Genomic DNA, 25,046 nt, shown 5'->3' on the forward strand with positions numbered 1-25,046 from the left:
TCAACACCATCTTTACTTATCTTTAAATGAAGTGACAGTACCCCAAAGGACTGTTGTGAGATGAAGCCCTTGATACTTGGCAAGCACACAAATGTTCTCCCTAATGACCTAATACACATGCATATGTGCATATACAGAAAGACCCTGAAAGCTCCTATCTACCACACTTAGGATAAGAAGTTGTGAGCTTTCTTGGTTAATTCTAAGCCACAGTCATGAGTAGGGTCACTGAAAAAGGTCACATGCCTGAGTCCCTGTTTTCTTGCTCCCACATCTTTCCTTCCATGCAACTTCACAGGAAACTGGGCCTACAACAAAGCTTGGCAGCTTTCTGTGTGCATGCCTGAGCTTGCGGGTCACTGCACTTGTCTACTGTGTGAATGGGGAGGTTTGGTAGTGTCTTAAGGGTTGCCTTTGTGTTTAGGGGAATGAGGAGGAACCAGTTAGGCTTTGCCCTCAGATATATTCCCCAATCCAGTTTTTGCTGAGCTCTACACTGAAGGATGATGGTTCCAATCTTCTTATTAGCTTCCTGGGAATGTCTTTGGGTGATCGAGGTGTATACAAATCAAGTCAACATCTCATCCTCATACTATTCATGTATACCTCCTCCTCACAATGCTTGAGGGCAGACAGGAGAGGGTGGGGAAAAGAGACAAGCTGAGCAGACTTGGTTAGACCCCACTCTGATACCATAAGGCCATGGGAGAGGTGGTAATCTCTCTGGGACTCATGTTTTAGCCTTGTTACACGTGGTAGATAATTCTACTTTCAGAAGTCCCTCCCCTTCTCTGCAAGGGAGCTATTCCAAGGTCTCCAGTGGAGGCCTGAAACTATAGCTGATACAAAACCCTACATATAACTTCAACCAAAGCACTCTGATACAGCTGGTCAATCTGATAGCCAAAAGGCGACTAAGTAACTAGTGGGTAGATATCGTACAAGGTGGACACGCAGGACAAATGGATGAGATAAAATGGGTCATGGGCAGCTCAAGATTTTGCCATGCCACTCAGAACAGCACACAACTTAAAACTTACTATTTTTGAATTTTTAATATTTTTGGACCACAGTTGACCATGGGTAACTGAAATCGTGTATCATCCCAGTATCTCTTCTTCCTCCTTGGTTTTAGGATTCTAATTCTCATCTAAGCACATCAATCAATAACTGGAACAAACAAGTGTGTTTTTCAGCCTTTTTTGCAGAGATGTGTAGCCTTGTATCCAAGTCCCAGCAAGGAGATGTGGTAGTACTGCATGGGACTTTGGGAACCCCCTAGAAGAGAGTACATGCTTATTTATTTTCCCCCGAGCCCCCTTTTTTGTTCTTCTTTCTGCCTGGAATGCACAGTGCCAGCAGCTGGGACCATGGAGTGACTCTGAGGAAGGAAGCCATATGGTAGGTTGGCAGGACAACAAGAAAGAAACCTGGGTCTCTATGACACGTGAAGCTGCCAGACCAGCCCTACACAGCTGCCTTAAACTTGTTTTGCAGAAGGAAAAGTAATTGCTTAACTCATTCACGATGCTGAGTTCTTCCACTGTTATATACAGCCCAAGTTAAGCATTTCTGTATATACATAAGACTCAGCAATAATGTAAATAAAACTATGGCCTTCAGGCCAAATCCAGCCCACCACCTGTTTTCGTATGGCCCATGAGCTAAGAGTGTGTTCTACAGATGAACATTTGCAATGAATTGTTAAGGAACAGTAACTCTAAGCCCTAGGTCCTCCCCCCGCCCCCCCCCCCCCGCAAAAAAGAGAATTCCACTCTTCTCATCAATAAACCTGTATTACAAAATGTTTAAACTCAGTTATTGTCATTACATTTTGAAAATTGCCAATAAAATTCTGTGGAAATTTGTTTTCTTATTATACAAGTACATGCATACTTGATTTGCAAAACCTACAATATTTACTAACTGGCCTTTATAGAGAAAGCTTGCTGACCCATAATGTAGAAAAGACCCCAATATACTGCTGATCATAAAAAAAATGCTCAATAAAGAACAACTCTGATACACTTGTATCTCCAAAAGAGCCTGACATAGAATTACTTAATTATTTATTCACTTTCACGAAATATTATAATCCCACAGAAAAGTATGGCTTAAGTTCTTTGTTGACTTGAACAGATAAAAATTTTCCGAATCAACCTCACCCTTCCCAAACATCTCCCACTTTCTTTCCTACTTCTTAGTCAACAGGAAAGAAAAAAAATAAATAGAAAAACCTAATAAAGACACTTAAAATGTATTGTCTCCCATGCCTCCCTTCCCACTCCATCTGTCACAGATGTATTTTTAAGGCCATCTGAAAAAAAAAGGACAAATGGATAAGACAAGGAGTTTTTGGCACCAAGCCTAATTTCATCTAATCCTCTCTGGAGTGTTTTGGTAACTGGGCTTAATATCTACCATATATTTCCCCAGCCAATTCCAGAATTGACATATGTAAATAGGCAACCTGACACAAATTAATGGGACCCTAGACAAAGTCACATATATTATCCCACCATTCACTACAATATAGCAATGCTTCATCTATGAACAAACTCAATTTCAGGAGCCAGAAAGAGTCTCTTATGCACATAACACAGTGAGTGCTTGAAACATGAGTTTCAGCCTCCTCAACAACAACAACAAAATGATATGGCTGAGTTAAACCAGCAGCTCCCATGCTTTTTGAGCAATGGTACCAAGATTTTGGTTCGTGTCCACATCATTCTGGCAGTCTCTGCCAGATCCTCCCTCCACCCTTCTGCCCCCAGCCTTCAGCTGGACATGCTCTAATCTATGACAGTCTGGGAGGTTCCAAATTTCAGGCTTGGAATTATGAAATAGGAGGGTAGTACCGCTCAGTGGAGGCCCCAGATGGAGAAGCAATGGGACACTTATGGCCCATCCTGTCTCTCCTTAAGGCAGCAAGGAAGGATAGGCTGATTTGGCACTGGTCCTGGGGGTGTGGGTAAATGAATGGCACTGAGTAGGTTGCTGGGAGGTGGAGCTGTGTCTGGCTGGTGTTGTTTCCTTTGAAATTATCACATCCAATCCTAGCTCCACTGGAAGGCAGGCTAAGGGGAAGTATTCTCAAAGAGTGGTAGTTGAAAAGATTTCAACACATCCAGAAAATGTAGACAAAGCCAATGGCTTGGGCAGGTGGTGGACAGACCAGGGAATGAGCACAATTCCTTTGAATTAGCCATTATCCTTTGCTGTCCTCTGAATGTCTCTACCCCCAGCGCTACCCTCCTCTAATTCATTTGTTGAAATCCAGATTCCTGAGGGAACAGTGGAGGTGGGTCCTTGAGAAGCTGATTAGGTCAGAAGGACAGAAGCCTCCTGAGTGAGATATAAGAAGAGACCCTAAAAGGGTCTTATAAAAAGAGACCTTCGGGAGCGAGCTCTCCTCTTTTACCAAGTGAGGACAAGGAGAGAAAGAGCCATTGTCTATGAGGAAGTGGGCTTCATCAGACACTGAGTCTGCCAGTACCTTGATCTTGGACTTCCCAGTCTCCAGAACTGTGATTTGTTTTTTATAAGCTATACAATTGGTGATAATTTATTATAGTAGCCCAAACAAAGACATTTTTGATTATAAGAAGTTCTCTACGCTCCAAAACAAATAAGGGAAGCAATTGGCGAAATGCCAGAAAAAGCTTTTCAGTACAAGAACTGAGCTCTGTGTCCCAGCATGGCATGTCATGCTCCCTCCAAAGATTAGCACAAGAACGTCTACAATAGCAACCACTTGTAATAGCTTCTAATTAGAAACTGACCGAACTCCTAACCCCTCAATGTACGAATTGCAATACATTTAATAATAGAAAATGACATGACAATTGAACGATGTACAACTGTATATAACAAAATGATCAAAACTCAAATGCTGAGTGGATATGTATATAATGCAACACACCATATGATTTTACTTATGGGAAGTATGAAAACAGGCAAAGTCTATGATGTTCGAAATAAGGATAGTGGTTAACATTAAGGGGGTAGAGAAGGGGCACAAAGGGACATCTGGGGCACCAGTAAGATTTTATCTCTTGACCTATTTGAGGGTCAAGAAATGTCCAGTTCATGAAACTTCACTGGGCTGAAGACCTATGTATGTCCATTCTCCTATCTGTATATATTGCAAGTCAGTGGAAAGACTTAAAAAATATAATGTGAACTTTGAGAGATGGGAACCACAGCACACTAGTTCTGAGAGGACTCTGGATATCCTAGGGCCAGGATAGCCCACACCACCTCACTCAACGATAATGGAGGTAGTAACACAGCAATACAAAAAACATAATTATAATAAGCCAACATTTACTCAGCATTCACCTCTGTTAAGTCTATTACCTCATTTAATCTTTATAATAACCCTGTGAGATTGAGGTTTGTATAAAATCCCATTTTTTATTTGAGGGAAACTGAGGTTCAGAGGGGTTATGAAGTGGGTCTCACTTGTGATTGAAATACTTGAATTGCTCCTGCAGCTGACCAATGGAGCTTGTGACAAAGTGAGAACTTGATCCAGGTCTCCTGTTTAGAGTCATTATGCCTGAGATGAACTGGAAAATGGTCTCCCAAAGACTTATAGCCATGCCTTAATCTCCAGAATCTGCAAGTATTGCCTTATTTGGGAAAAAGAATCTGCAAATAATTAAATGAAGGAATTCCAAATGAAGATACTGTCATGGATTAGCCAAATGGACCCTAAATATCATCACAAGTGTTCTTCTATAAGAAAGGCAGAAGGAAGTTCGACACTTGCCCAGAGAAGAAAGCAATGTGAGGATGGAGGCAGACAGTACAGCAATGTGGCCACAGACCAAGGACTACTGGGAAATGAGAACGATTCTCTTCCACATCCTCTCGAGGAGGCACATTCTGCCATCTTGCCTTTCAATGTTCTGGCCTCAGGAACATGAGCGAGTATATGCCTGTGATTTTCATCCACTACATTGTTAATTTTGTAGAACTGCCCTGCAATCTAACACACTCCCCATCACCTAAGCATCTCACATGGCACCACGTGGACAGTGGTCTGCAAAACAGCATCCAGGATCACACCTGTTTGGGAAACAATGTTGAACAGGCCTGTTTGTGGCAGGACTTCTCAGGACATCTACCATGTTTTTTTTTTGACTCAGAGGTCTTTGTAAAGGGGAGACAGAAATGAATGATTTTCCCAAGTTAACTGGCCTCAGAAGTGCTGTGTGAGATTCCCAAGGAACATTCCCAGGAAGTGCTGCAGTACTTCCTGAACAGAGCCAAGAGGAACAATGGCCTAACACCTAAAGATTATGGGCCAGGGGTGGAGCTCATTGGTACAGCATGTACTTAGCATAAGCCTGGCCCTGAGTTCAACCCCCAGCCCCCAAAAGAAAAAGCAAATAAAGGTTATCATTTTGTCAAGCTTATGAGTATTTTTCTGTGGCCTCCAAACCTACAATGCTGTAGTTATCTGAGCATGAGTTGGACTGGATGATCCCCAAGGACCCTTCCAGCTCCAGCAGTCTCTAATTCTTTATGTGCAGCACTGGCTCCTGCCCAACGTAGGCACTGTTAATCAATCATAGTACTGTCCCCTGTGCTCCGAAAGGGCCTTCTAATCTTTTTTTAACCAGAGCTCCAGGCAAACAAAACCTCTGGATGATTCCTGTTCAAGCAACTCGATGAACAGTCCAAATAAATAAGCCATGGGTCATGGGCTTTCAGAAACACCTGCATTATTCTCTTTGCCAGGGAAGGACATTCTCACTCCCACCAATATCTGTTGATATTTTTTTTATCACTTCTAGGACATGCAATTTGCTCTGATTTTTAAGCAAGTGCTCTGACAGATAGTATCACTGGGTAAGAGGTGGAGGTGGCCTCTGGAGTCAGAGAGGAGTGGAAGTTTGAAGCCCTGTGCATCCAACTCAACCTTGGTTCTCTGGGAAGGATTTTCTCAGACAGCTTCAAGCATAAATATATGTTTACTGCCCTCTGAGTTCTGAAGGTATTTGAGGGTGTTCTCGCTGATCTAAATAACTGTTGGATACAAGCAATTCTCAGAGCAGCTGCATCTGATCAGACTTTCTAGGCGGGAAAGCTCAGAAGCTCAGAGTCTTCAAAGAAAACCATTAACCGGGTGCTCTTTGTAAAAGGTGATGGAATACTTCTGCACACACACACTGCAAGGACACCTTCTTCCAAGGGGTCACGGACCTCCACGCTGGGCGAGGATCACTGACCTCATCTGGTGAGCTCAGAAATGTTAAGTACAAGAACCTAGCAGGGTCAAGAGGCACATTTATTTTTCCATTTCCCAGGAAAGACAAGAAAAATGGGAAGGAAAAGAAAAATAAAAAAAGGAGGGGAGGAAATAATAAATACAATTTAAAGTTTTTAAAATCAGTTAACAATTTTCTTACAGCTGCTATGTTAGACACTGGCCCAGGTAACAATCAGTTAAAATCCATTTAGGGAACTGCTACTAGGTGACAAATATTGTGACTGACTTAAAGATAGTCCCTGGCTTTAAAAGACTCAGGAACAGGCAGAAGAGTGTCATATTGAGAACAAGTATTTTGGATCTTGAGAAGGGCTTTGGAGGAATGTTAATAAGGTAATGTCACCAAAAAAAATGTGGGTTGTGGGAGGTACAAGTGGAACAGGGCAGTTGAGAAGTCCTCTTGATAGAATGGCATTTCAGCGAAGACCTCAGAGAGGAGAGACTGCAAATCAGACAAAGTTCTAGAGTAAGAGCATTCCAAGCAGAAACAAAACAAAACAAAACAAACCCCAGCATGTGCAAAGGCCCAGCGGCAGGCAGGAAGTGAGGGTTCACAGGCCAGTGTGGTTAGAAGGACAATGCTCTTCTAGGAATAGGCAAGTGCCTATTCTCGATGGAGTGGAGTGTCTTGACAATGATGGTGGAGAGTTTGAATGTTGTCCTTATTGCAATAGGGAGCTGTCTGAAGATGTAAACAGAGGAGTGTTACACTAAATCAACCTTTAATGCTAGGTGTTAGGGGCAGTTATCAAGTAATCAAGGTGAGAAATGATGCATGGATAAATTTGCACCTGCAGAGATGGTTCAATATCTTTTCTATCCTATTCTTTACTGAGGTGGAATTTACATACAGCAGAATGCATAGCTCTTATACATAAAGTTTCATCAATTTTGACAAATACCTACATCCTTGTAACCTGTACCCTGTCCATATAAAAAGCACTTTGGGTGCCTCAGGATATTATTACCCTAAACCCCTTTCTAGCAGTCCTTGCCTCTACTTTTCCCACTCTGGTCTGCACCATCTGGGATATATTTTTGAGTGAGAAATAAAAGGATGACTTATTCTCACTGGATTAGGAGTGTAAGGAAAAGAGAAAGATCAAAGATGCCAGAAATTTTTAGCTCAAGCACCTGGGTGGCTGGAGGTGCTATTTGTCAACATACATAAAGAGAAGAATAAGTTTTGAGAGCTATGTTCTGATTTAGCTCAATTAAATTAAATAATCAAATAAATTAAATGTAGGAGGTTTATTTAATGCCTAATGAAGGTGCTGAGAAGAGAGTGGTGCATACAGTAGGCGCTCTGCTTTTGGGGGTCCCACACCCCCATATTCAACCAACTACCAAGAAAAACCATGGAGGGTGTCTGTACAGAAACATGTACAGACTTTTTCTTTGTTATTATTCCCTACCTACCCAGCATTTACACTGCATTAGATATTATAGGTCACCTGGGGATAACTTAAGACATACAGGAGGATATGCAAAGGTTCTGGGCAAATACTATGCCACTTTACATAAGGGGCTTGAGCATCCTTGGATTTTGGTACCTATAGGCATTCCCTTGCAGATACCAAGGGGATGGTCTGGAATCTGGAGCTCAGGAGAGAGGGCCAGGCTGAAGATGTCATCACTGTGTGGTAACATGAAGCCACAGAGGAAGTAACATCAGCAAGGGTACAAAACAGAGTAAAGACATGAGCCCAGAAGACATAGGCAGCCCAATTTTTGAAGAAACAGGAGAGAGGAAAGACCATCAAGGCAGAAGAAAGTCAGAGAAAGGTCAAACAAGTGGGAGAAGCTGGAGCATATAGAAGCAGCAAGGAGGAAAGGATCCCACTGGACCAACACTGTTCACAGGTGGCCAGCAATCTCTACATCTCCCTCCTCCTTTCACCCTTCCTAAAATTCTACAGGGCAAGTATCACCATTATATGCATTTTACCAAAGAGGAAACTGAGGTTCTGAAGTGTGACTTGTCACAATGCTAATAAGCTTGGCAGCTTGCTACTAAGTGTGTTCTAGAGCACGTCAAGAGGTGAGACTGAAAGGGGCTCCAGGACCACAGAACATTCAAAGACAAGGTTGAACAGATTTCTGTACATCAAGGCATCTCAGAATTTTAACATATTAGTATGAATCATGGTTCCTCAAGAGAGAGCCAGCGGTGCGCACTGTTCCAAATATCCATGGAGCCTTTGGTAGAAGAGACCAAGCAGTTCTTCCCAAGAAACAGGGTTACAAGGCAGCCTGAGCATGTCTTCAAAATGTGTTTGAAAAAAGTTCAAGGTGCTTTCACAGCCATCTGCCCTTTGCTTCCACAGGAGGAAGGTCTTGCCATGGCATTCCATTTCACAGATCACGGATGCAAACTCATGAGGTTAAAAGGTTTGTCACATGTCACAGGCTTGCAGTGATTAAGACAGAAACATCAGTACTGGTCCACTTGCCCAAGAGTCAGAGAAATCAGGTCAAGCCAAGGGAGAATGAGTCCAGAGGCAGGAACAAGGCTTCTTGCCTCTGTCTCTCTTTACAATGTCCCTTTTCTGGGATTCTAACCAGAGCAGGGGCATACACAGAGGCTGAGGAAGAGGAAGGAACCACAGGTGGATTCAAGGTCAGTAGGACAGGCTTTCACATTCTTAGCCTTGTGGGAGGTGCTATGGGCTGGCAGAGGGGAAGTGGCATTTGTGAAAAGGCCACTAGATGGAAAGAGAGCTGCCTAAAGGATTCAGAAAGCTGGAAGACTTACAATTACTTCACAAGAGCCAGGCGTGATGGTTCATGCCTATAATCCCAGCCACACGGGAGGGAGACAAGATGGGAAGGAAGATCATGGTTCGAGGCCATCCAGGGCAAAAAGTCAGCAAGACCCTGCCCCTAAACGGATCCAGGCATGGTGGCTCATGCCTGTGATCCCAGCTATGTGGGAGGCAGAGCATCACGATCTGAGGTCTGCCCTGGGCAGAAAGGACAAGGCCCTATTTGAGAAATAACTTTTAAAGCACAAAAAGGCACCCATGCTTTCTGCCTACTGAAAGCCAGCATCTTAGAGGAGGGTCGTTCAGCAGGGCGAGTGAGGGAGCAGGGAGGACAGGGGATTCCTGGGTACAAACTGTAAAGCAAAGACTCCCCAAGGCACCAAGAAGAGGGTATGCTTGAGATAACAGACTCTGGAGTTAGACATTCAGAGGCCCAGGTGCCCTGGGCATGAACACCACTAGCCTTGCCACTCTTGCTCCTCGTGGAATGGGGAACGTCAGTAATACTGACCTGATAGGACCTGGTTCCCTACGGTGACAAGCATACAGCACAGTGCTTCTCAAGATTCCATCCAAAGCTACACATGCTATGCTCTGGTGCTTCTAGAAAGGCAGATTTTCTTACCTGACCACAGAGGCACTCTGAAAGGGTTTTCTTGGTACTGGGGATTGAACTCAGGGCTTCATACTCACTTGGCAAGCAGTCCACCACTTGAGCCCACAGTCCTTTTTGTTTTAGTCTGCTTTTTTAGAGGTCTTAACAAACTTCTGTCTGATCATCTTACCTCTACCCCCCAAGGAGCTGAGATTATAGGTGTGAGTCAGCACGCCTGGGACATACGAGGATTCTTATGCATTGAAAAATCAGAGAAAGATTGACAGGACATTTAGTGTGCACTTGGTAAAAGCCCAGTAAATTCACAGCTATAAATCACTCTGTTTACTACTATTACCATTTATAATATGCCAAGATGAGATCTATCCCAGGTTGGATGGCTAGGCCTCGAAATGAGAATTTATCTAAAATCTAACACAATAGACATTCATCATTCCCAGAGGCCTGAAGAGAGCCTTACTCATCAAAAAATAAAATAAAGCACTCAGGGGGTGGGGTGGGGTAGCAGAGGCAGGAGGCTCATGAGTTCAAGGCTAGCATGGGCTACACATCAAGACACTGTCTCAAAAGAATCAAAATAAAACAAAGCCAGTGACAAGGTACAGAAGCCTAAGTAAACACAGAATAACTTTCTACAAATGTTCTCAAGGAATCAGTTAGCCACTGTCCCCTGCCTCTCTCCCTTGCCCCATCTTCTCCCTGCTGAAGGATCCTCCTGTAAGAAAAATAGTAAGAAGCTAAGTTTCAAAGATATCATAAATCATGTCACATTCATCCCTCCCTATGGACTGGCATCTGGCCTAGGAAGGTGCTTCACTGAGGCTGGAGATCCTGGTGATAGACAGTGATTTCCACACACAGGCTGGAGGCTAAGAGTCTTGAGCAGTTCTCAAAGGCCTCTGGGAAACAGTCACGAGCCTTCCCAGACATTGAGTCCTGCAGTACCTGCATTTACTCCCTCCACCACTTTTACATCTTCCATTTTTGTGGAAGTCATCCAGATTATAACCTTTGTGAAAGAAAGAAAAAAGGCTTCTTTGTTTGCAATACAGAGCATAGGATATGAAAAAACAACTACACACACACACACACACACCCTTCTGCAAGGCACTCAAATATTAAATACTCTAGAAAAGAATCCCTTGCCATTTAGATTTTGAGAAAATAAAAAATATCAAAGGAAATTTTTTGGAACACTGCAATGAAACTCTCAATCCAACCTCAATATGGTTCCATTGCATTCATTCTAGAGTTAGCATTCTGTGCTTTGGTAGCTAAAACAGCAGAGTATCATACCATATTTCGATTCCCCCAGAGCTCTTTAATTTTATGAGACAGCTAGGAAGTGCTTAATGTGGCTGGCTATCTTTCAGGAAAGATGAAGAAAGATATCTTGGGGAACACAGTAACTCCAAATTATTAAAAACCACAAATCTCTGTACATACAACTACACAAAGCCCTGTGTTGGGCCCCTCAGTGGTCCCTTAGAGTCTTCTAATGGCTCATTCGCTGCATGGTTGATGCACTTCAGGGTAAAGTCAACCCCAAACCGCTTTGCCTGCTCTGCAAACAGCTCTACAAAGACTATAAACGTCACCACCAAATTGGCAAATTCATGGCTCTCATTCCCCCAGACATCTGTGTCCCTAGGGATCACAATCCTGACTTAAAGGCAATCTCAGGAAAAGGAGCCAAGAGATTTTCCTGAATAAAGCAGGTAGGAAGAGGCTAATAGGAAAGTGGGTTTGATTAAAAAAAAAAAGTCTCAAAACTAAGTTCTATCTAGAAAGCTCAGAAAGGTTCAAGGTGTGGTGCTGGATATCTGTAATCCCAGCTCTCTGGAGGCTGAGGCAGAAGAATTGAGAATTTAGGGACCAGCTTGAGCTACATAGCAAGAATGTGTGTCCCCCCTACCCCCCAAAAAAAGGAATGAGAAAGGTATTTCAGTTTCTTATGGAAGTACAAGCCCTGAATATAATAAATAAATAGATAAATAAAGGCTTGTTGAAGGTGAAGCTGGGAAGCCCAAGTGAGGCTGAAGGTATCACAGAAGAAAGACTGCCTAGTAACAGAGTTTCCTTGTATTACACCCAAAGCTGTGTACCATCTGAGGCTGATTCAGGAAAACATTCAAATCTCTGCTAATTTCCTGCAGACAGGACGTTTAATCATCTCCAAGACTCCACCGCAAAAGAAAAAGAAAAGGAAAAAGAAAAAAAAAAAAAAAAAACCCCTAAGCCAAATGATTCACACTCTTAAATCGAATCTGCTTGAGAGCAAGAACTGTTTTTTTTTTTCCCTCTTGAAAAGCAGCCATGGTTTGTTATTCTAACAAAGTGTTCCTTTCCTTCAAACAGAAATAAAAGTTGCTCAAGGAAGGCCTGTCCTGATTTCTGTTCTGCATTTCTTGAAACTTTTACCCAGTCAACAGTTTCTCCTGGCAGGTTCTCAGAAATCCAGGGAAAGCTGGGTAGTCAGTGACTGAGACATAAGATCGTTTTTATAAGCCTCCCCCCTCCCTTCCCACAGCCTCGATTTTTGGCTCCATGAGAAGATGCTTCATTGTAAGACGGACAGAATTAGCTGCACATATAAATTCTTCCTTGCTCAGCTCACTTGACACCTTTATCTGAATTGCCCAATGGCTGGGAAGATTTGGCAACTGATGCTTTGAAAAGCAAAGGCCCAGTTCCTCCCCACGTGGTATTTGTTCTGTCTGTTGCAGACAGGGCCATGTCCATCTCTCTAATTGCCCAACTAGTTGCACAGATAAAAACATCTGTGTGCAGAAAGCAGAGAACCCAAAGTATACAAATGATTCACACTACCTAAAAAATTGCAAATAAAAGCCAGCCCTAGCGAAAGGGGGGCTGCTAAAAGCCAAAATAATTTAATATGGGCGGAAATGGAATTTGGCCGTCTATGCATCAGACGTTGCTCCAATTATGGAAGGCATGTCTTCCAGCTGCCTCATCTTTAAGGAAAAGAAACTCTGGCCCTCTGGGTTACCTCTCAACTTCTTGCTCAGGCACCAACAGTGAACAGATGGGGGTTGGGGGGAGGTTGAAAACACATCTTTTAAAACATTACCCACCCTCTCACCCACTCACCAGATCTCACGTTTATTTTGGTTTTAAATTTTCCCAGAGAGCAGCTGCCCAAGCACCCCAAATCTGCAAGAGCCCTGCCTTCACCAAGTCCTGACTCTGGTACCCCCAAAAGAGCAGAACTGGGCTCCCCCACCCCCACCCCCACCAGCTTTTCCCCAACTCCACTGCCTTAGGCAGACACAGCCAGGAAGGCCAGAAGAAGACCTCCCCCAGCCCAATTCAGAGAGAATAAAAAAGTCCACACCAGGTAGCAAAGAAATGAATTTTTAAAGTGCTAGCAAAATAAGCAATAGCCATATTTTTTTTTTGTGGCAATATAAGCTCAAAACATAAAGGCATGTGGGAAAATGGAAATCATATTTGCAAGCTTGCCTTTCTGGAGACATTAAGGTCTTTTTGATATTTTAATGGAAATAATTAAGTAGGTCATAGCAGTAAAGGCATTTAAAATATCTAAGGGAAGTGAATGGTAAGAAAATCAAACATAGACCGTTTAAAAAGCAAATTTTGAGTTTAATATCTTTTCCCCTGAAGAAGTCCTAACGCAATAACCACATCATCCCTCCCTCGTGATATCACGATCCCCACTGTGGGTTCATAAAGTGACTACGCGAAAGCTGGCACACTCAGCCCCAAATGACCCCAGGTCCCCTCGGCAGAACTCACGTCCCAGCCTGAGGATGTGGGGGGCGGGGGGCCGCAAGGCACGTCTCTCGCAGCTCAGTGTCCCCTTGCAAGTCACCCTTTCCAGGGGAGGGGGACGAGCCGGGAGCAACCCGCACCCCTGCTGCCGCTCCGTGCGCCCCGGGGCCACTTACCCGGCTCAGCCTTGCATTGCTCGGCCACTGTGGCGCCTCCGCCAGCTGGGAGACTGCGGGGAGGCTGGAAAAGGAGGCCTGGGACCCCGAGGCAGGGGGTGCAGCTAAGGAGCCAGCGGGGTGTCAGCCGCCAAGCGTGCAGAGCCGGAGGGGGCCCTGCGGGGCTCCGGGCAGCGGGATAACATCCCCCGGGCGGTGGCAGCTGCTCAGGCGCAGCTCCCGATCCACCAAGGCCACTGGGGTCCTGGGCAGAGCCGCTCCAAGCTCTCCAGGCTGCTTAAAGGGACGCCGCCCCACCTCCCGCTCTGCTGATTGGTGGACATTCCCAGCCACAGGCCAATGGGAGGCCTGTTCCCAAATTGAGATTTCAATCAAGGGAGCGACTGCTTTAAAATTACCAAGGGTTGATGAGGGGCTCAGCCATCTCCCAGAAGAAGCTGGACACGGGCTCCCCAGACCCTCTGTGCACAGGTTCTGTGATTGCAAGAAGTGACTGACTAGAGCCACCCAGGTAAGAAAGGGACAGGCCTGCTGGACCTGGGTCCTCACCCCTCCTGTCACTCTTGTCCTTCCTGACTCATCATCACAGATGTTGGAAGTCTTCAGCTCTTGGAAGCTGTGAGCTCTCAAGGGCTCTGCTGGCCCACCTTCCCCCCACTCACACTTTCACTTTTTTTGCTTTACCTGTGAATATCTTTATACCCTAAATTCCACCATCTAAAAGTTTTTCATCAATCATCGATTTATCACTCCCTGCTGGAAAACTGTGAGCTCCTCATAAATACCTGTTGATTGAGTGAATGAATAAGTGAGGGAATGAGCAATTAAGCATGTCCTTTTTCAACTGTGCCAACACAATTGTTAATTAAAGAGCAGCAGTCAAGAGGCCAGGTGCTGACTTCAGACAAAACTGTATTCAAATCTGACCTCTGCCTGTTACGGTGATGTTATCTGAGCCTCAAGTTTCCTGGTTGGTAAAGTGGGATCATGAAATCTATCAGCTAGGTAAGACAAGGTACTCAGAGGATAACTACAGACCACTGAAGAGGCAACAATTGTTCTTATTACTGGGATAAAAACATGGTTGCTGGAGGTTCCTCCTGAGTCTGCCTGCTGGTTTGACAGTCACACATGAATCAAAGATGAAGGAAATGCCCACTCAGTGCCAGGCCCCATGCCAGGTATAAAGGTCACCATTGAAAGATAAAGCTTTTGACCACAGGATCTCACAGTGGGGCAGGTGGGATGGAGAGGGAGGAATGGGAAACAGAAAAATAAACAGAGAATTACTATAAATGATACACAGATAAAGCCATGTACAGGAGTAGATACTGTAATAGTAAAATAACTGAAAACATAATTGTCTCATAACAGTGAACTTGGTTAAATAAGTTATGGTACATCCACATAGTGGAATACTATATAGTCGTGAGAAAAAAGAGGTAAAGCTAAAAGCTAAGAGCAACAACGTGCCATAAAGTGCAAAATACATTGTTAAGTAAATTGCAGAGAGTTAAATGTGCTCCTGTTTATATAAACAAATCCTTGTGTTTTAGGTACACATATGTACACTGTATATGCATAAAATGATTCTAGAAATAAGCCTCGGAAAATGGTAAAAGTTATTTTTGACAAGATGGTTTAGGAGCTAAGCAGTTTTCAGAAGGGAAAGGGATGAACATTTTAACGCACATCCTTATGTGTTATTTAAATATCTTACCATAAGCTTGTAATAAGCTCTGGGCTCTAGAAAAATGGCAAATGATGACAATGTGAAAATCCCAACCCTTCAAACATTGAGACATGCTACACAATAACAAAAATTCTTTGAAACGCTCAGCGGATTTATAATAAAGAAAGGGAAATCACCATGTGGTAAAATAAAGATATACCCGAGAATAAGAGTCACAAGCATGCCACCTCGTGCCACATCTAGGAGGTAGAGGGGAGAGTGTTACCTGCGGGGCAAGGCTGGTCTTGTCTCCCCGGGGGACTGGGCTATAACACCCAGGCGGGAGACAGACTAAACCTTGGAGCTAGGGAAAGCAGGAAGTTGTTATAAGATCCTTACAAAAAACCACGAATACTCACTAGGCGTTGTACCCACAATAAGCCTATGGATTAGAAAAAAAGTCAACCAAACCAATGAAACTTGTCTGCCTGTGTTCTGGGCGGGCGGGAACATTTCATCTGAGAATGCCTGTGGTGTTCAGGAGACTGGGGTATGGAACACAAAGGTCAGAATCAGGAGGATTTGCAGAAAAAATGAACATAAAAGTTGCTCTTGCTCATGAAAGGTCAGGAATGAGACATTTCCCTGGAGAACCAATTCTCCAGCCCAGGCTGTAAGCAGCACAGCAAGGCGTTAGTTTCCAATAGTAAATTACAAAACATCAGGGAAACTGATAACCTCAAGTCAGTACATGAGAGGATCAGAGACTCAAGGAGTAGAGGTCACAAAACAATATTCTGAAAAGGAGCATGACATGACAAAGTTTCAGATGATTCCCAATATTGGAGCTAGACTCAAAACCCTAAAAAGAGTAAGACATGAGGATTCTCTCTTCTCCATGATCCACTAGAATAAAAACACTCAATGATTCAGTTAAAAAGCACATTATATACTGCTGAACACAGATTTTAGGACCATATATGAAAATGAAGGAAAGGGAAAAAAGAAGTGAAAAAACCTGAGCGAGTGAAGAAACACAAAATACAGAACATGAAGGCCCAACATACATCTCATAAGACTCCCAGAGGGAGAGACCAAAGAAACTGGGAAAGCGGTAACTGAAGACACAATGACCAAGAATTGTGTGGCATTTATAGAGCTCGTAAATCGTCACACTCGAGAAGCAAGACGCATCTCGAGCAGGATAAGTAAGCATAAGAACATTCGGATGTATTAATTATTCATGAAAGTACAGTTAATAAAAAACTGAAGTTGGGAAAAATGAAACCATTTAATAATGCAATGACAGAGTGAAGGAAGCGGAAAGCACCGATTAGTCCAGCCGAGAGACAACCTCTTCATCCCATGTGTGCAGCTGGAATATGTTTCTTCACTTTCATCTGCAATTACAATGAATTCTAAACGACAGCAGGTACTTAAAGATGTAGCATGGTTTATATATGGTCAGGGACCAGGGCAAAGTGGCAGAGATCTCCTTGGAAATATAAATATCCTAAGCCACCAAATCAAAGCAGCAAAAGAACAAAAAACCAAATGAAGCCAAGAAACCAGAGCTCCTGTTCTTTAAAGTGTACTCTGGCACCAGTCTATCAGAGAATGGAGAGGGTCTAAAAGAATATAAATCACAGAGGAAGAGCCTTGTAGGGAGAGGAGGCAGCTCAGGGAAGACTTCCTGGAGGAGGTGGCATCCTCATTGACTGAGTTGGGATCTTCAGGGGAAAAGATTTTAGAGTTAGGTCTGCCTGTGAACCCTACTATCGCCACTTACCATCTCTTGACTAGCCGATCATATAACTTCTCTAAGCTTCATTTACCTCGGCTGTAAAATGGAATTCCCATCATTCGTCTTGGGATTGTTTTGAGATTTGGGGGAATATTTGTATATAGCAGAATTCTAGCCTATAATTGATTTTATTTAATGGATATTTATTAAATGGATATTTATTAAATAGTATTTAGTACTAATAGTATTTCTTCAGGTAGAAGAAAATCCCTTCCATTGTCCAAGACAATTTTCTTCTAAAAGTTAAAAAGGAAAGAGCCTTTTTTCATGAAACTAACCTGAGAAATACAAACTGCTTACTGAGTACCCTCGAAAAGGCATATTATGCCATCAAATGTGGAGTTACCAAACCTGGTTCCTTTTCATAAAAGAATTGAAAACTTACTACTCAAAAGATAACTAATAAAAGCTGTGCATGGTTAGCATCAAATAAGAGATTCTCTGAAGTGTTAAAAACTGAAAGTTTGGCAGAATTCCTATCTATATCATTAAACCCGATTCCCAATCACAGACCAAGCAGGAAGAATTCTGAGTCAAGCAAGGAAAAGATTCAGTGAACCACCCTCAGTAGGTTTGTGAGCGACTAGGATGATGGATGGAGAGGAAACTCCAACAACGCCAAAAGTTGCTCGGGCTTTTGTTTGGCAGAAAAGAGCATAAAGTGATCGAGCCGATCTGGAGGAATGGCCTGAATTAAAGTGGATGAAAGTCAATAATGGTAAGGCTTGTGCCTGTCCTTTAGAAGAAGCAGTGAACTGCAAAGTCTTAGGGAAGAAAGAATTGGCCATGGACAAGTTCTTCCATTCATTCCTTTCTGCGTCATTTAATGAACATGCAAGCCGTGCCAACCACGAGAATGGATTTGCCTGATCTAGGTAAACACAGGGAAACAAGAATGAAACCCGATGCCTGCCTTCAGGGAGCATGAAATGCAGCAGTTGGAGATCTTCTCTGTAAACTTCCCATGCTCTCTTACATTGGTCTTTCTGCCACCTGGTGACACTAACTCTTGTAGCCGTAGCCGATCCCAGCTATACTCTAGGGATTAAACATCACTTGTTTCAGAATGGCAAACAGATTTCATCTCTTGGGCTAACACTGATTGATTGGTAGAGGTCTCCTGGATGCTGACTTGACAAGAAGTCTGAGGCTACATTTGGCAGGAGAGTGTGCTATGATTGATTAGTGATGTCTGTCACGTTGTGCCAGTGACATTTTGAGCTAGTCCCAACCCCCTTGTTCTACAACCAAGAAAGCAGAACAGATCTTTCTTTCTTCTTCTAGCATTTTAAATTCAGCAACACTAGCAGAGGCAACCAAGGAGAACCTCCATATCTAAAATGTTGCTGAGAGAGAGAGAGAGAAAAAAATCTATAGCTCGGAATTTTTCTGATGAGCTTTTCAGATATAAACTCAAATCCTGTTGCAGTCTTTGTATTCTGCCTGCAGCAAACTGGAGAAATAGGCAAGTCTCCCAACTTTGATCTTCCTGGGAGCTACAAAGTGCACTCCCCCCTCCTCCACACACACAAGATTATATTAAATATATATAATTTGAGGATGTTTGAGGATTTAAGATGCACTGGTTGACAGAAATGTCTATATGAATAAGTTTCAGAATAAATTCATGGAAAAGCAATTAATGTGTTCTTTAAGTAAGGACAAAGACTTTTACATCACTTTATTGTATTAAATGGTACAGATATTATCAACCAAACAAAGGGAAAGAAAAGCTCTTATTTTCATAGAGACACTTTATATCTTCAGGACTCTGTAACACTAACTGAGGAGATAGGGTCTGTCCCCATTAAGCAATTCCACGCCCCCCAAAACCACTCATAACCATCGTTACCCACCCAATCACAAGCAAGGCTCATTTGCTGTAAAGGACGAAATGGTACAAATGGATGAAAGATAAAGCAGTGAGCCCAGCCCCAGCCCGGCTCAGACACAAAGAACAAAATGCACTATTTGATTAATATGCCAGCTCTTCTAACAGGCCAACTGCAAAAGCCAACTTTAAGGAAAACCAGCTCCTTGACATATAGGTCTGATTAATTCAGTTACATAAACTCCAATGAAGTATCTGGGAGAAGGGATGGGAAAAGAGCAAGAGAGGGAGAAAGAAAAGCATGAGAACAAAGAGGAAGAAAAGGAAGAAGGGGAGGGGGGAGAAAAGGAATGAAAACAAATGAATAAGAAATGTGAAAAGGATGCTCAGTGGTTTCCATCGAGTTTACCTTGACTCTAAAACATGAGTTCTGGCAAAACAAACAAAAAATCCCCAAGACCCTATCTCCAAAATAACCAGAGCAAAAAGGGCTGGAGGTGTGGCTCAAGCAGTACAGCACCTGCCCAGCAAGTGAAAATGCCTGAGTTCAAACCCCAGTACCAACAAGAGAGATATGTTCTACCTTAAGATGATGTAAATGAAACATATTTACATTTTGATCAAATCCACTGTTGATGATGTGATTATGAAATAAAAGGTGGCTATGGCAACAACTCTGCAGTGCATACTAGTTTTTTTAAGACTAGTTTTTTAACTCTCCAAACTCACGCCACCCTCAGGATTTCTACAAAATCTGCTTCAACTAAGTCCCATGTCCACCACATAGCATATTAAATCTGTTTTGACTTATAATAAACAAATCAAGATACATCCATATAATAGAACACTACTCAGCAAGTAAAATGCAACAAAAAGAATAAATTTCAAATGCATCATGCTAAGCCAAAGAAGACAGACTAACAAGGCTGCATTCTGGATTTTCTATCATATGACAATCCAGAAAAGGCAAAATTACAGGAACTGAAAGCAGATCTGCAAATGACAAGGGTTGGGGATAGGAAGTAGTGTTAGGTGGCAGGGGAAAATCTGGGAAGGAGACCGAAGTGACTTGTAACTTGATTGTGAGGGTGTCATATGACTGTATACATTTGTCAAAACTCATGCAAATGTAACCCTGAGTGAATTTTCCTTAGGCAAATATAAACAGTGAAAAACAAAAAGAAGCAGACAAAACCCCCTAACTTAAAACTTTCCTGAGTTACCACTTCTATTTTAATTATTCCTATATTAAATATTTTCCAGTTATCTCACTCAGTTTTATAAAGACGTTTAACAAATGACTCAAAAGAGTTAATTAGGAATGGTGGCCTACCACATGCTGTGGACTGGAAGGTGCTTCTTCTTCATTAAAAAGAGTGAGGATGAGGTTTTGGATGATATGGGGCTACTTTAGCCTCCGATGAGGCTTCCTCTATAAGGAATGTACAAGGTTAAGAAGACTGAAAAACAGATTTTTAAAACAATACTTAACTCAATCTCAGCTAATAACTGGATTGATCCTGTACCACCCACACCATTCATCCCGTGGGAAATAGTGTTACAGACTCAAAATTCCATTCTGGGAGACTCTCCATCCCTGGCTTTGAACAGGGAGGGAGCCCTGTGACAAGAATGTGAGCCAGGCCTGTAAGAGCTCAAAGTGGTCTTACAGCCGGCAGAAATGGGGAACCTCAGTCTCATCACAACAGGGGATTGACTTCTGCCAACAACCTAAGGACTTTGGAAGAGGACCAGTTGAGGATGCAGGTGCCTTATTCCTTGTTTTTAGCTTTACAAGGACCTGAGCAGAGAACTTGCCACACCAGGCCTGAGTTTCTGGCCCACAAAACTATGAGATAATAAACAGGTGTTGTTTTAAGTTGCTAAATTTGTGGCAATTTGTTATGTAGCAACAGAAAATGAATACAACAATCCCACAATCCTCCAAGGTCCAGCTTAAATCCTTCCTTCTTCACAAAGCCTCTCTCTACTGTGAGCAGAGAGCAAGCCAGAATCCCTAGTCTCCCTCTTACTGATCCTAGCACCCAGGACACTCTCCTTTTTGTGAATTTTCATGTTGATCAACTATTGTTCTATCATTGAGTATTTCCTAAGTAGTCTCATTATTTTCTGTTTGGGGAAGTTTAAGTTAGTATTTTTAGTCTATAGCTCCTCTCCCACTGTTACCCCACTCCTGCAAAAATCAGCACTAGGAAGATATCGTCAAGAATCCCTAGAATTTCTCCAAATGCCCCTAATGGTGCTAAGCCCATTGTAGACACTTGGTAAATCATTACTGATTGGTAGCCATTAATCTTCCACTTCTCACCTCTGAATAAAGGAAGAAGAGATACTGCAGTATCTCTCTACAAAGCACATTCTCACTGAACTGGCTTGGAGAAGCATGGTATTATCAAAACAACCATTTATATATTAATTATTACTTACATGGTCAATTACTTTCATGGTCAAGTGATTGATTTTAGCTTGTTAGTCACCAGCTAAAAGTCTCCATACCTCTTTTAGATTAGGCTTTCTTTGTATCTCCTCCCTGGACATAAAGGAAGTTTCCAGGTACTAGTTTCCTAGTTCGGAAAACCAGTTTGAGAGGTTTCCAAAATAAAGCCTTTCATTAGCCTGACCCATTGAATATACTGTTTTTCTGTGTTTGTCAGACTTTTGATCATTGTAACAAAATACCTGAGAGAAACAACCTAAGGGAGGAAAGATTGGTTCTAGCTCATGATTGCTGAGGGTTGATTATGTCTCAAAATTATTTATGCCAAAAAAAAAATAATTATGGACAAAATGAAGGCCTGAACTTGGCTACGGAGTCACAGCTTTCCTGGGTAGCATAAAAATTATCAAGCTGTAAAATCTCAACCTGCACTTTGGCCTGATTTAACTTCCTGGTGAATTATACCAATGACATCAAACAGAGGACCACAAATTACCAAGCAGAAGACCAGAGACTTGGAAAGTCAGAATTCACATTGAGAGAACATACACTCTGAGAGATGGAATGTTTCTGGAAAATTATTGCTCGTAGTAATTGCTTTTCTCAAAGAGAGTGGTAAATGCCTGTCAGCTACGACACTACCCAGGTCCAGGTCCACAGTGGACCCCACTAAGTGATCACAGAACTCAGCAGCAGGGCTGGGAAACAGCCCCAGAATCTTCCTCAAATCATTTCTCCTGGAAAAGAAGCCTTGGCCAATTGACCCAATGGGACAAAAAATCAGTCTGCCTTTTGCCAAGTTAAATGACAGTTATTCTTCTGCACCTATGCTTTAATTTTATTGGGAGAAGAATAAAGAGAGAAAGAGAGAAAGGGAGGGAGGGAGGGGGAAAGAGAGAGAGAGAGCAAGGGAGTGAGGGAGGGAGGGAGGAATAGAGAGAGAGAGAGAGAGAGAGAGAGAGAGAGAGAGAGAGAGAGAGAGAATGAGTTTCTTCTGCCCTCAGAAGTCACCAGATCTCCTGGGCTACTGTGAGATCTTGAAAGTTCCAAACACTGTCATTCAACCACCTGATTCATTCTGAAAAACCTGGCAGAGCCAAGAGAGGAGGGATCTTCAGTTTTTCTTTGAGGGCACTTCTTTTTCCATCCTTCCTTTTAGTGGAGCCCCTCAAGTTTGTCTCCTCCCCGACCCCGCTTCCCAGTGCCTCCACTCTCCAAGGTCAAGTGTACTCTCTCCCCTCTTCAGGAGCTTCTCTTCTGTCAGCAGGTTTATTTAATGCCAGGCACTGCTGTAGGTGTAGAATGTCAAAATGCATAGTCTCTTTAGCTGCACCAGGCTTAGTTTTTACTATGGAGTGGAAGGAAAATGAGGCAGAATGATGAGAAGGTGTTGCAGACCTCAAATCTCACTGCCAGCCCAAAAGTTTCTCTCAAGGTTCAGACTCATATGTCCTAACTACCTTCTGGGTGTGGCCACCTGTCAGTCCCACAGAACCAACATCAACCTGTGCGTGACTGGAACAGTATCCTCTTCCTTTTAAGATCCTTTCCTTGATGGAATCATTTACACAAACTCCTGATCCAGACATCAGGTGTCATTATTAACTCTCCACACTCCCTCCACATGCAAACAGTTCAACGTGCCCCTCAAAGTTCTTCACTTCTGTATTCCTGCCATCACGCCCCCGTCCAGTTCTGCCATCTCTGTCCTAGCCTGCTGCATCAGCCTTGCTAACGGGACTCCCTGCCAGAGACACTCCTGCCTCCACACCATCCCAATCCCACTTTGCACACAGTGGTGGAAGGGATGTTAGATGATACCTCTAAATATATCATCACCTGTTCATAATCCTTCTGCTTGGATAAAGAAAGCAGGCTCACAAAGTCCTTCAAGAACTGACTCTTACTTTTTTGAAATTGTCTCGCAGTTTCTGGTCTCCACACTTGAGCTAAACTGACCTGTGTGCAGGTCCTCTTTGTTCCGACTCTTAGTACTGAAACATGAATTGGTCCCGTGAGTAATGCCTTCTCATCCTCCAACTTCCATGCTGAGTATCTGTGAAGCCATTCTTGCCTAGGAAACCCTCTCAGGGCCCTGTCTGTGCTAAGGCAGCAACTGGCGTGCTCTCTGGCACACAAGTGGCATGGAATGAATATCTCTTGATAGACGAATAAGTCAACTTCCAAAAGCAAAGGTAGAGTCTCTTGGGAACCAAATCAACTCATGTAACTGTGGCCAATTTTTTTTAAGTCTTGAAATCTTGATTCATGTGTTCTCAGTGATACAAATCTTTGAGGGAAGGAATTCCCATGCTTGGGGTAGGTCAGTTCTACATGAGGCTCAGTTTCCTCATTGACAAAAGACAATAATAATTCCTGCTTCACAGGTATCATATAAGGAACTAAAAGAGTGTATTGAAAGACCTAGCACAGAGCATTGTACAAAGTGCCATGGCATCTCTGCAAATAGTGACTGTGATTATTTTAAAAAAGAATTGTGCAAGTTAGGCTGGGAAGAGAAATGCTCTCTGGGACTAGTGTCATTTCCCAGAGGTCATGACACTGAGAGGAAAACAGAGAGATGAGGAAAAGTGCATCCACTTCTCCAATGCCCTCCATTCTTTGGAGATCTCCCTAGCACAGTCGACATGCTATTCTGTTTTTATTCTGAGTTCATTTAGCTTTAAGATCACAGTCTTTATTTTAATACACACTGCATTTTAACAAGTAGGTCAAAGCCATTTCATACTTGCAATATGATTACCATAGTAATTGCTGTATTTTATAACCTGCAAAAATGCTCCCAGGGAGACCAGTAGGGACAGCTACAGTTTGTAACAAAAAAAATAATAATAATTTCAGCGCTGCAGAATAAGCTCCTCTTAAAAACTCTCTTGTTGCAAGTATTAATTTTTGAGGCTCCCACAATATTTGGAAACAGCAAATGCTAATGACTAACTAAAGACATACTCAAAAGCAGTTAATTTCACTAGCTTTATGTTTGGAGATTTGCTAATATAATGACGATAATAATAGTACGTAGTACTTACATAGCATTTGAAGTAGACTGCAAAAATGGTCTGTGTAAGTCCTCCACCTGCATCCACATTCTTGACAATCCCCTCTCCTAGTGACTCTGGACTTGGCTATGTGACTTGCTTTGACCAATGGGGTTTTAGCATATGACACAAGCAGAAGCTTGAAAAGAGATTGTGTATTTGAGCTTTGTTGGTTTGCTTCTTTTAATATTGCTGGGACCATAATGCATGAACAAGCATAATCAGTGCTGTCCTTCCTGCCATTACACAACACATAGAAGCAAAGCCAACCTGGACTGTCTAGCCCCAGTGAAGGCAATGCAGACAACTGCCCAGACAACTAAAATTATGAAAAATAATAAAGCTACTGAATTTCAAGATGCTTGCTTATGCAGCATAAACTAACTGATACCGCATTTATATTGTGTCAGTCTTCAAAAGGCTTTACATAAAGTAGTCCATTTACTCCCTACAATAACCCTTGGGGACAGTGTTATTTAGTTCAGATACAGGGAACTGGACACATAGATGAAGGAGTTAAGATCAGGTAAGCTTTGCCCAAGGTTACACAGCTAGAATGTGATGAAACCAGAATTCAAAATCACGCAGTGTGGCTACAGAGTACCTGCTTTTAAGCCATCAATACTGACTCT

The 25,046-nt window shown here is 42.7% G+C and overlaps 1 protein-coding gene across 5 annotated transcripts in view; it reads right to left on the minus strand.

Annotated features, from left to right (window-relative positions):
* The window catches only part of Prickle2 (prickle planar cell polarity protein 2), a 321,900-nt gene that overhangs the window by 141,970 nt on the left and 154,884 nt on the right, over positions 1–25,046 (minus strand). For 3 of the 5 annotated variants that reach the window (XM_074044138.1, XM_074044139.1, XM_074044140.1), the window contains exon 1: positions 13,591–13,850. The exons of the other annotated variants lie outside the window; for them this stretch is intronic. The gene's annotated coding sequence lies outside the window, so the exon portion shown is untranslated. Of the gene's footprint in view, positions 1–13,590; positions 13,851–25,046 lie in introns of those variants that run through there. 5 annotated transcript variants of the gene reach the window in all.

Source organism: Castor canadensis, chromosome 10 (genome assembly GCF_047511655.1).
Source record: "Castor canadensis chromosome 10, mCasCan1.hap1v2, whole genome shotgun sequence".
In the NCBI taxonomy this organism is placed as follows: Eukaryota; Metazoa; Chordata; class Mammalia; order Rodentia; family Castoridae; genus Castor; species Castor canadensis.